Here is a 13782-nt window from a genome sequence, read left to right as displayed (position 1 = left end):
CGTGGACGAAGGCGACTAGCAAACACATACATATGTAGTTTACTGTAAATTTCTCATATTAACCATTAAACATTAAATCCAAGGCCTAAGACAGGGGAATCGAACCCACTAAACCAACAATACATCTTAGCTTTGCGGGTCTAGCCTATAACCGCCTAACTTACTTTACTATAAATTTCTCATATTAACCATTAAATAAAATCCAAGACCTAGACCAGAAGAATCAAACCTACTAAACCAACAATACATCTTAGCTTTGCGGGTCTAGCCTATAACCGCCTAACATACTTTACTATAAATTTCTCATATTAACCATTAAATAAAATCTAAAGCCCTAGACCGGAGGAATCGAAGCCACTAACCAACAATACATCTTAGCTTTGCGGGTCTAGTCTCTAACCGCTCAGCTACCATGGCGCCGATATTAATTATTAATTAATAATTAAGGAATCAAGAAAAATATAATAAACACATCCAAATAAACGAAACACATTCTTAAAGTTGCCCTTGGTCACACGTAAAGATGTAAAGTGATGTGGAATATAAAGAAGTCACATCGGGTACTATGAGTAAATAATATAGGGAAGGATTAGTATAGCGTGAGTGAATACTGGATTCCAATACGGAGATTACAGGATCGAATCCACCTGTTGACCCTTAGATTTTCTCTTCGTCCGGCGATAAGACAGTCCGGAACTTGGAGAAAAGGAGGCCAGCAGAATATTGAAAAAAAGTTACAGGCGCCAATGATCTAATAATATATATTTATTTTAACAAATTACTAAGTTCTAAATACGATAATGGTAGAAACCACTTGGTCGATACAGTCAATGACCAAGCGAAAGAATTTCCAACTAGCAATATTCGCACCTTAGGATGCTTTCATTGGTTATGATATTGCCACAGCACAAGGTTGGAAAAACTGGTATTACTTCACTATTTTCCACAACCTCCAAAAGGTGGGTGAATTGTAAAAAAGGAAATTGAAAAAAGGGTGTAATGGACATCAAGAATTGCAGAAGAATTAATATTTTTTGTGATAATATAGTTATAGAAAATTGAAGAGGACCTTAGGCCCTGTGGGTGGCCCCAATATAGCGGAGTTGATGAGTCTCTAAAATGCCAGTGTGTTGTGTGGTTGACAAACCGCCTCCAGTTACCAACTACTGCCGTCCCTAACCGCCCCTGCTCTGCCCCCATCCAACCGCCAACATTTCACCAATTCTCTATTGTGTGCTAGTAGAGGTAATACTTGAACTCTGTGAATGTGTGAATGAGATGATGATGTCAATTCGTTTTGGTACAACCCCGTTCTTGCCCCGCTTCCTCTTCCAGCCCCCACACTTCCCACATCCAAATCGACCCCGTGGTGAAACCTATGGCCACTGCTCGGGGGCGGGGGTAGAGCTGTGGTTTAATGGGTAGTCTATATTGGGGTGTAATGGCGAATGTTGGAGATGTATTGAACTCAGCATCACCTGTGCTCCACCGACTCCACATACTCTACCCGCCACTCTATTGTCTAAGTACAATAACTCTGTGGTACCCATCTGGGTAACATCCAACGCCCACCCACCTATTCAATGAACCCAGTCCGCGTGTTATATCGGTGTGCCCTTCACATCATCAGAAAGTGGGAGAATACCTGTTGGGTAGTATAGTCTGAAAGGCAAACCTCTCTCTCTCTCTTGATTGTCTTGACAATTGTCAACTGGTTTTCCCATTTCAAGACCAACTATGGGAAGCCCTCAACCAGTAATTAAATGTACTCAAAACACAAAGTAAATTTAAGTTATCTAATGACGGTTTCTTAATTAAAGTAAACATTTAATGACTACAAAACGTAATTACTAACAATAAAACCTGAACATTTAAAAGCTAGACACAACTCTTTTATTGTTAGTCTTCAATTTCTTTGAAACTTATTGCATTTTCTTTTGACTTAATTAAAGAGGAAAAACTATGGAAATATTTCAGAAACTCATCACTGCAAAATACCTAGTTCACAGCAATTCTTCTAAACTGCAGCGATACTAAAAGAAATGTTAGTCCCAGAATAATATTTATTTATACATTTTATGAACGATATAATCAAGCCAAAATTCAGATTTCCATTTCTGATCTAGATAGTAAAGAATATCCTCTATTAAAACAGACGAACAAAACGAATGGAGCATGAGATAAGAAGAGGGATGTCAACAAAGTAAAGAAATGGATAAATGAAAAACCAAGCAACAGGAATTGATGGGACTGTAGTTTGGGAGAAAAACTGACATTTGTAACTCTTAGACAAACACACCATTAAAAATATAACAAAAAGGGGAACCTAATGATAAAAAAAATATAAAAATAAACCTAGTCGCCAGATTTGTAGCTACAGATTTGGCGGGTGAACATTGTACAAAAACGAGGGAGAACTTGTGTGTGTGTGTAACTTGCGACAACCTCCCCCTCCCTGCCGCCACCAGAGACCAGTGCGGCTCGTCTTCTGCAAGCCACTGCCAAATAGGTCAGTATCTCTTTAAATCACGACGAAAGAGCATTGTACTAGAAATGCTGGATGACGTGGCTAGTTCACCCACTCAGAGTCTTACTGTTTTTCCTTTCTTCCTGGCCAGTAAACCTTCACATCCAAAAATAAAAACTGCAAGGACGAAATAGTTCCCAAGAGGAATCACTTCTTATCCCATGATCATGAGTCTAACGTTTTATTTATTTATTAATTTTTTTACCTTTTTTTTTTTTTTTAACGAAGACTTGTACATCTCTGATGGTAACTTAGCAAAAAAAATACCCCCAAGCGGAAGTGCCATATTAGAACTTTTTCCTCCTAATAGATAAGTTAGATTAAATTTGGGTGGCCTCAAGGCCTGCGCCACCGCGACCCCTATGGATCTATTGTGGCTCAATAGATAAGTTGGTCAAGTAAGAACTTTGGCGCTTACAGTAAGAGAAAGTTGTATGTTCACACCAGATTTGAGAAAGTTTAAGAAAACCAACTTGTTATTACATTCCCTTAGTATTTAAATGGAATAGCAATCCTTGTAAGTTCCCACCCTCCCTAAACTTTCAAGGATAACCCACTGGGTTACTCCTATCCCCCACATAGTTAGATCATCAGAACCTGCTTACCACTCTCACGATTTTCTTCTCACTAACTTCTCAGTTGGGAAACTTCTAAAATTTACTGCCCATCTTGGACAGCATCCAATTTTCCTTAACCTATTTTTCTATTTTTAGGTCAAGGAAATCTTCCAATCCATTGAGAAAAACGGCACTTTTCCATAGAAGTCTAAAGCCTTGGCTCATAAGAAAAAACTAAAAGAATTTCTTTTCTATCGTTCATTCATCTAGGTTTTCATAGATAACAAGGCTTTTCCTTAAACAGTCTTAGTTTTTCGCATTTCTTTGAGATATTGATAATAAGTTTCTTATAGATAATTTTTTTTTAGTTGCAATTTGATTGCTTACTTATTATCTCATTGATTGTATTGATTGTACGTACGTTTTTTTGTGCTTTCATCCACCATCAGAGGTTATTTCAATAGTTTTGAGCCGAGAGATTGATTTTTCACTATATAGTGAAATATTTCTGTCCCACTCACAAAGTCACAACATATTCAGTGCCTATGGACTGAGAATAGCGCCTAATTACGAGCCAACCTATCTCATTTCTAGAAAAGACTTAGAAACATAGATCTACCACCAGACTAGAAGAACATCTTTGAGAGTCCAGTCTTCTGAAAAATTCTAAGCACCACCTTGCGGAAAAAATAATTTCATACCTCCAGCGTCGCACCTTATTCGATAACTCCAAACGGATCTTCACAGAACTGCGGTAGTGTACAGATAAACACTTGTGAACATTTATCAAATTCCCAACACTCAACAAAATCGGAGCCTGCGGAGAGATTGATGGGTACAATTGCTTGGGTTTTTGCCGAACCCTACAACGCCAACAACCTAACATTAAAAGAAGACTAAAATCGATCTTTTAGATCACAGTGCGTTTGACTTTAGAGCCGATTGTCTATTCATTCATTATGTGCAATTATGCTATAAATTTTTATTTGACATTCCAACTGGAACCCCACAGGGGAAGAGGATTAGTGGGACTTCTTCAGGGTAGGGTATCCCAGCTTAGCAACATGAACATGAGCAACATACGTATACTGTTACATCCCAATACATTCACAAAGTAACATAGGGCATAGTCATCTGAACAAAAAAGGGCTTATTAGCTTGGAACCGTTGTGCAGATTCGAGGAGGAAACGGCCTCTCACTGGCTGTTCGAGTGCAATTGCCCTTTGAGACCTTTGGATCTTTGAGACCAAAGGAGATAGTAGCGCAAAAAGAACTAGTAGGGGAAGTCCTCCAACTCTTCAGGAGGTTTCATCTACTAGATCCAAAGTAGGTGGCACAATAAGCCTCTTGTGACTGTGGTTCCATGGGGCATAGGTCCCGATAATCTAATCTAATCTTCCAACTAGTACAACAATGTTCAATAAACTTTAATTGGTCAACAAGGAACAAAGGAATCAGAAGAAAACTATTGAGTAATCCAGAATCTGATCGAAATCTTTAAGAAAATCTTAGAATCCGCACGAATTTTCCTTTTTAATCGTAACGAGTGCTGATAATTAAAATACATAAATTAATACAGAAAAATTGGAAATCAATAATCAATCGATAAAAAGTAGAAAAATAAATAAATACCGTATTTGACGGCATATAAGACGCACCCTTATTTAGAAGGCCACACACAAGGGAAAAAAGTTTCAATAGTCCGCGCGACAGCGCGGTACCACAATAACTTAAAATGTGGTTTCTTTTAGTTCTCACGTTTCGTAAAAGCCAAATAAACTATCATTGAATGCAATTACCAAACATATTTTTATTAAGGAAAATTAACAAACGGCAAGCTATTTTGAACATGATATGTAAATTTCAGTTCTATGGGCGCTAAACTGAACCAAAACCAAAAGAGAGGGTTTTCTTAAGAGTCCACCAGGACGCCTCGCCCATACGTTCTGTAACCACAGTTTCATTCCAGCTTCATCCATCCAGCCTTTCGGATGAACAGTCAATTATAAATTAAAGCAACGCAGTTTAGTCATTATTAAACCTGATAAAATAATTATGGCAGATGTAGAAAAAGTTATGTGTGTGTCTAGACCTTTATCCGGGCTAAAAATAGCATTCAGTATTGAAAGTTAACCTGTGTCCTTCACGTATAAGACGCAGGTAACTTTTTTGAGACCTAATATAGGCAAAAAAAAGTGCGTCTTATATGCCGTCAAATACGGTAATAACGATTTTCAGAAAGTGTCTGAATAAAGAGTAGAGAAAATAAAAAGCAAGCTTGTATGACGTCAGTTCGATGAATGACGCAAACCATGATTTTTAACTCCGATTTCCTCTTGCGACTAGCTCTGCTATTGGGCAATATTCATTACAAATATCTCTAATTAAATGAAGCATGACGATAAAAAAATAGGGAAAAAAAGGAAAAAGGTGTTTGCATAAGACTATCCAGGAATTGCGTCATCACTTGGTGCCTTCAATAACAAATTAAGTCTCTGCATTTTCAATTCTTTATAATTTTATCGACAAGTCGAACTTGTCTATAAAGGAAAATTTGTTTCATTAAATGTAGTTTTCAAGGTTATAAAGAAGTGATATACAATACTTTCCCTTATGGGTTACGACTACCCATAAAGATAGAACCCTCTCCTGAAAATGTATGATAATACAGGATTGCTAGGATATAGTACCAAACAAATTAATAAATAATAGAAATGTAGATAATATTGATTATTTAGGAAATTCCAGCTGTAAGAGAAAAATCTTCTAGAATCAACTTCAGGATAGTCCTGAACTTATTCATAGTTTTCATCCTTCAGGGGAAATAATTTAAGACTTGAGTGGCGAAGATGTGAATTTATACTACAAAATAGACTTCAGTTTGTAACTGAACAGTAAAGATTATTCTCAAAATATTTCGATATTGTGCGTCCTCAGCATCACTACTATTGTAATGAAAAGTAAGTCCAAAATAAGATTAGAATCACGACGATGCCGAACAGCATCGTTTAATATAAAGCATTGATTATATACTTATATAAAGGGAACATAAATATACGATAGAGAAATATCGAGATACATAAATCAAGGTCAAACTATTTCTTTGGTTATTATACTGCTTACAGAACAGGCTTTTCCCAGTTTTCCTGCGGTTTCCACATAGGAAACAATATTTCAACCATCCAGAGCTCCGGTGCACTCCTCCCTAACGTCGGTTGAAGAATGGAGCGACATTAGTTTAGCTATAGCCTTCAACATCCCAGAAGTCAGCAATTTTCTTCAATATTTCTTAACCAAGAAATTTTTTTGTTTCGTTTAATAAAAGCTATTAAATTAAGAGATTTCCATGAAAAATCCGTTTTCTCTTTCTTTTTCCCCCCATTCAATTCAATTTTCTAATTTATCTCCCAACTTCTACTGCTACCACACGTTTAACAACTGTGCATTATTATCACCATTATCATTGTTTTGGCTGTTAATTGGTTATTTCCAACTGTACATTATATACATAAGCAAATGTGTACAAACAGAACATATTAAACATACTGTCACAGAGTTAACTCAGTACCACAACTGGAAGGACATGAATTGAGAGAAACCAATCAGCGCTGGCACTCTCTAGGTTGCAGGAAGAGAGAGGCTGGCAAGTGAGAAGATCATGCGGGGGGGGGGGAACGTTAAACGATGTGGAGGATTGTCAGAATTGGAGTGTGTATGTGGATATAATGATTGGATGGGAAAGTTCAGGTGATCAGCTGGATTGAGATGCGACATTTTTTGGGATCGGATGTGGATTAATTCATTGGCAAAGAAAACGAATTCAGGGTCCATGATTCAGGTAACGTTTTGGAAGCATTGCGTTTTTTAATTCTACAAATGACTGGAGGGACAGTATCGTTGTTGGAACGTCCATATTGGTGTTTATCGCCAGGGTGGATTTAGGTCCAAGAAGTCTCCTCAATAGTCCGTAATGTATTATGTTAAGTTCCTGTCTTTTGTGTAGATCTCTAAGTTCCCAAATTGTGTAGAAATTGTTATGATGTCTGAGGTGAAGCTGCGATGAATTTAATTCTCCATTTTTGACACCAAGCTTCTTTTTATTTAAATGATATTTTAGAATAGAATATAGCAATACCCTTACTCAAAATCCAAATTCATTATTTATTAAACTATGACGTACTAGTTGTAGGTGAGGTCCATAACAATTTGACAAATATTTCGTCACTAAATGCCGCTAGAATCTGGAATGATTCCAGCTGTTAGAACGTGTGGGCCATCTCAAATATTCTCAAAGTCCCAAGGGATTACAAAATAACCAGATTCACTAACCAAGCATTTCCACTCAAGGCGATTTTCTAACCATTTACATTATTTTCTCACAGCCATAAAATAAATTACAAATATGTAACACAATAAGAAATAATGTTTAATCCAGAGTAAATAAAAGTGAAGGACAAAAAAAGAAAAAAAGAAATGAAATGAGAGGGAACAGGTACTTCTTGTTCTGGAGTGGTCGGTCGTCTAGGAGGTGGAAGCGAGAAATGGTCTACAGGAAACGGCACCAACAACCACTAGGGTGGCGTCATGTGGATACAAATGGGCAAACTTTAAGTGTACATATATATATTGTTCCTTTTGCTCCATTTTCCAAAAAAAAAAAAGAAAAAGTCCTGAGGGGGCAATAAATCTTTTGGAATATGTTCTTCTATTCTTGGAAAAATGTTGGTTGCAGGAAGAGCAAACACTACCATTCCTCTTGGAACTTTTTTCATTCCCTTTCGGGATAAAATGGGTGAAGTTTTTTTAAAAATAATTTTCAAATTAACAATATAGGGAAAATAACAATAGGATTTCGAACGCTTTAATCAAAGATCTGTAATCTTAGCATGACTTCTACATTAAGCAGAATAACGAAACCAGTTACCAAAGGTAAAAGTCAGTTTAGCCTCAAAAACCAAGGAACGAGAGATGGATGTTTTTGATGGATGAGTTTTGGGCTTTTGAATACACAAAAAAGGCATAAGAAAAGATGTGTGTTTTTCGCAAATTTCCACCAAATGTTTTAACAAATGAAAACTACATATTTCGAGAAAATCACATTCATCTTGATTCCTTTTTTAACAATTGGATCGAACGAGTCTTGCAATCGAATATCGACTTCATATAAGTTCTTGTTTCAGCTGTTGAAGTAACATATGCAATATTATAGCTTGGTCTTTCAGCTATAAGTCATGTCTAACCGCATGGTGACCTGAATTTAAGGTTGTACACATTAAAATTGTATAGATTTAGTGCCAAGTTATGCAACGGTCCATGTCTCAATTGTTGAATATTGCATGTTTAAGAGAAGGATTGCAGCAAGAGAGATGGTGTTTAAAAATGAAAACTGGAGCAGATACTTATGGTTGATCATGTTCAAAAAGAAGATATTTCACACTGTATTATTATTATTACATGAATCCTTTCGTAGAAGCAGAAGTGCCAGCCACAGTTTCCATAGATGTTGGCGCAGCGGGCTACTGTACAGAAGAAACGTATGTTAGCCTGGCAGAAAATGCATGTAAGTAACTTTTACAAGGAAGAAAAGGAAGAGGAGGTTAAGCAAGTTTGTACGGCTAAAAGATCGGCTAGCCTCTGTAGAAAAACTCAAGACCTTCCAAGATTTATCTCCAGATGCAACACAATAGACCCTTTTGGATCACGCAACCATTAATCCTCTTGGAAATAATATGGAACCTTAAAATATACTAAAATGGAACGTTTCAAAAGGGATCATCATCGATTCCCTACTAAGAACCGTCTTAACATAAATTCTCCAGTAAAAGTGACAACAAGTAAAAGCAGAAGCAGTTTGTACACGAACACAACAGTGAAAATTGCTAAGAGCTTCTGGAAAATCAAATCTCAAAAACCAGAAAAATTACTTCAGAAAAAGTGCATTTTCTGTGTGTCTTAAGATTTCGAGTATTTGTGTCACTGCCTAAAGGGTTAATAGTGAAATAAATCTTTGTAGCTATTAACAAATAAATATTAATTCTAAAGTTTATTCACAGAAATGGTAATTCGTGTAAAATATAACTTATATTCTCTCCATTAAAACTTTTGGATTACTATTTATGTTATTACATGTCTGTACCATAAATGTAAATAAACTGGACACATAAAGAAAAAGTGTACATAAAACTTTTACAATAAATTTTCTATTTAATTTTCTTTTATTTCCGCCGTGAGAAATATTGTAATGATGTACTTTTTTCTGTTTAGAGATCCAGTAAGAAATAGAAAATGTGTTTGGACCAATCAAATTGGTCCACCTGTGTGTACAGCTTAACTCAAAGACGGAAAATGATTTCCCGATACAAAAATTTATTAAGAATAATTGTGGAAAAGAGTGAGTGGTAAGTCGTCACTGTAAAATGCCATTCCAGTAAAATGTACGGTCTTAAAACCTCAAGAATATTACTCTATATAAGAAATTTGGATAGACTAAATAGCATGATACGCTAGGTCTTAGTGGAAAGTCTGTTCCTTGGTGAATTTTGGGTAAACCATAGATTTTTTGGATGGATCGAATTGTGGGCAGTAAGAGAAATAATATGTAAATAAAGATCCAAATTTAAAGATGCTGCTAGCGTCTTTTTTTTTGTTCTGTAAATGTTTTCACCAATTATCTTTCACATTAGGTGGGTGAAAATTGAGGCAAACGAAAGAAAATTTAAATTTTGATAAGAGACTGCGTAACCACCAGTTTTTTTTGGTTTCCTGCCGTTAAAATTGAACAATTTTCTAATTAATGATTTTCGCAATGCACTTTATAATTTCAAACTGAAAATTTAAATAAAATTTATTTATGAAATAAAAGAAAAAAGACTGAATATAAAAGATAAGGAAAATCTGAAATTTATTTTAAAACGCAAACAATATTTAAACATTACCATAAATCAAAATACCACAAATTTACCTACAAACTTAAGTTATTCTTTATCCCAGAATCTAAATTACTTTAAGACTGTAATTAAGTTTTAAGATCAATGAAACTTATTATCCCAGAATGCCTTTATTACATAGGATGTGGCCAAACACAACTTTATTATAGTAGGCACTTTGTTGTACTTAATCTTTTAGCTTTCAACTCTCCTCTGGGAACGTTTAAACTGGGACATAATCAAAATCCCTCAGCATGGTGGTAGGATCATCGCTCCCGAGGTCCTTTTTACTCTCATACATTGAAGTGAGTTATTGTTCAGTAAAACATCAATTACATTAAATGTAGGATATTAAATGAAATATTTATCCCACTATGAAAATCAAGGCTTTAAAGAGAAAGAAATAAAAAATAAAAATGAACGTTTCAAAAACATGAGCTGCCGAAGGTGGAAGAGAAGAAACTGAAATGGTCATACAAAAGAAATGGAAGTTGGAGGAGATCCTATACTGTGAAGCAGAAGTTACAAGAAGAAAGGATAGACCAAAGAAAAAGTGGATAGATGGCGTCGAGCCTCCACGGTTACGGACTGTGAGAAGAGGATATCCGGGATAGATCCACCTGGTAGCTAAAATTAAAAGAAACATTTGGACCGGGAACCTATTCAATCCGCAATAGGTACTAGACGGAAATTTGTAATCCTCACTTCTAAATGTTTTGCAGTTATGACTCTCTTTGGCACCCAGAACAGAAAGTGAACATAGAACAGTCACAGTGTTTCCGCCCTTAAAGATCTAGTGTAACATCTCCAATTACCAAGAGATGATATCCATAACCTCATCAATACCCATGAACAGGACCCACAGAAGATTCGTGTTCCCTGCCTGCAATTGACACAGAATCCAGATATTGAAGAGATTTATCAACTTCAACTAGAAGTATTCCATAGGGTATATTATACACATTAGGTTGGCTAGTTTTGGATCAAATGATTCTGGAAATAGTGAGAAATACAAAACCTCTAATAGTTTGGCTAGAATTTCCTTTATTTCTGTTTCTAACATTGTATTTTCATGGCAAGCGTGTATTATACAAATTAGGTTGGCTAGTTTTGGATCAAATGATTCTGGAAATAGTGAGAAATACGAAACCTTTAATAGTTTGGCTAGAATTTCCTTTATTTCTGTTTCTAACATTGTATTTTCATGGCAAGCGTGTATTATACAAATTAGGTTGGCTAGTTTTGGATCTAATGATTCTGGAAATAGTGAGAAATACGAAACCTTTAATAGTTTGGCTAGAATTTCCTTTATTTCTGTTTCTAACATTGTATTTTCATGCCAAGCCTGTATTATACACATTAGGTTGGCTAGTTTTGGATCTAATGATTCTGGAAATAGTGAAAAATACGAAACCTTTAATAGTTTGGCTAGAATTTCCTTTATTTCTGTTTCTAACATTGTATTTTCATGCCAAGCCTGTATTATACACATTAGGTTGGCTAGTTTTGGATCTAATGATTCTGGAAATAGTGAGAAATACGAAACCTTTAATAGTTTGGCTAGAATTTCCTTTATTTCTGTTTCTAACATTGTATTTTCATGCCAAGCCTGTATTATACACATTAGGTTGGCTAGTTTTGGATCTAATGATTCTGGAAATAGTGAGAAATACGAAACCTTTAATAGTTTGGCTAGAATTTCCTTTATTTCTGTTTCTAACATTGTATTTTCATGCCAAGCCTGTATTATACACATTAGGTTGGCTAGTTTTGGATCAAATGATTCTGGAAATAGTGAGAAATACGAAACCTCTAATAGTTTGGCTAGAATTTCCTTTATTTCTGTTTCTAACATTGTATTTTCATGCCAAGCCTGTATTTTACACATTAGGTTGGCTAGTTTTGGATCAAATGATTCTGGAAATAGTGAGAAATACGAAACCTCTAATAGTTTGGCTAGAATTTCCTTTATTTCTGTTTCTAACATTGTATTTCCATGCCAAGCCTGTATTTTACACATTAGGTTGGCTAGTTTTGGATCTAATGATTCTGGAAATAGTGAGAAATACGAAACCTCTAATAGTTTGGCTAGAATTTCCTTTATTTCTGTTTCTAACATTGTATTTTCATGCCAAGCCTCTATTATACACATTAGGTTGGCTAGTTTTGGATCTAATGATTCTGGAAATAGTGAGAAATACGAAACCTTTAATAGTTTGGCTAGAATTTCCTTTATTTCTGTTTCTAACATTGTATTTTCATGCCAAGCCTGTATTATACACATTAGGTTGGCTAGTTTTGGATCTAATGATTCTGGAAATAGTGAGAAATACGAAACCTCTAATAGTTTGGCTAGAATTTCCTTTATTTCTGTTTCTAACATTGTATTTTCATGGCAAGCGTGTATTATACAAATTAGGTTGGCTAGTTTTGGATCTAATGATTCTGGAAATAGTGAGAAATACGAAACCTTTAATAGTTTGGCTAGAATTTCCTTTATTTCTGTTTCTAACATTGTATTTTCATGCCAAGCCTGTATTATACACATTAGGTTGGCTAGTTTTGGATCTAATGATTCTGGAAATAGTGAGAAATACGAAACCTTTAATAGTTTGGCTAGAATTTCCTTTATTTCTGTTTCTAACATTGTATTTTCATGCCAAGCCTGTATTATACACATTAGGTTGGCTAGTTTTGGATCTAATGATTCTGGAAATAGTGAGAAATACGAAACCTTTAATAGTTTGGCTAGAATTTCCTTTATTTCTGTTTCTAACATTGTATTTTCATGCCAAGCCTGTATTATACACATTAGGTTGGCTAGTTTTGGATCTAATGATTCTGGAAATAGTGAGAAATACGAAACCTTTAATAGTTTGGCTAGAATTTCCTTTATTTCTGTTTCTAACATTGTATTTTCATGCCAAGCCTGTATTATACACATTAGGTTGGCTAGTTTTGGATCTAATGATTCTGGAAATAGTGAGAAATACGAAACCTTTAATAGTTTGGCTAGAATTTCCTTTATTTCTGTTTCTAACATTGTATTTTCATGCCAAGCCTGTATTATACACATTAGGTTGGCTAGTTTTGGATCAAATGATTCTGGAAATAGTGAGAAATACGAAACCTCTAATAGTTTGGCTAGAATTTCCTTTATTTCTGTTTCTAACATTGTATTTTCATGCCAAGCCTGTATTTTACACATTAGGTTGGCTAGTTTTGGATCAAATGATTCTGGAAATAGTGAGAAATACGAAACCTCTAATAGTTTGGCTAGAATTTCCTTTATTTCTGTTTCTAACATTGTATTTCCATGCCAAGCCTGTATTTTACACATTAGGTTGGCTAGTTTTGGATCTAATGATTCTGGAAATAGTGAGAAATACGAAACCTCTAATAGTTTGGCTAGAATTTCCTTTATTTCTGTTTCTAACATTGTATTTTCATGCCAAGCCTCTATTATACACATTAGGTTGGCTAGTTTTGGATCTAATGATTCTGGAAATAGTGAGAAATACGAAACCTTTAATAGTTTGGCTAGAATTTCCTTTATTTCTGTTTCTAACATTGTATTTTCATGCCAAGCTTGTATTATACACATTAGGTTGGCTAGTTTTGGATCAAATGATTCTGGAAATAGTGAGAAATACGAAACCTCTAATAGTTTGGCTAGAATTTCCTTTATTTCTGTTTCTAACATTGTATTTTCATGCCAAGCCTGTATTATACACATTAGGTTGGCTAGTTTTGGATCAAATGATTCTGGAA

At 35.1% G+C, this 13782-nt stretch overlaps 1 protein-coding gene and 1 pseudogene across 4 annotated transcripts in view; both read right to left on the bottom strand.

Moving 5' to 3' along the window:
- Nucleotides 1-13782, bottom strand: part of sif (guanine nucleotide exchange factor still life) — a 487274-nt gene that overhangs the window by 285545 nt on the left and 187947 nt on the right. The gene's annotated exons all lie outside the window — the stretch shown is intronic.
- LOC141453873 (U4 spliceosomal RNA) lies at nucleotides 757-915 on the bottom strand (annotated as a pseudogene).

Source organism: Rhodnius prolixus, unplaced genomic scaffold (assembly GCF_049639745.1).
Source record: "Rhodnius prolixus isolate KJV_2025 unplaced genomic scaffold, Rpr scaffold_3, whole genome shotgun sequence".
Lineage (NCBI taxonomy): Eukaryota > Metazoa > Arthropoda > Insecta > Hemiptera > Reduviidae > Rhodnius > Rhodnius prolixus.
This window is presented reverse-complemented; position numbering and strand designations above follow the sequence as displayed.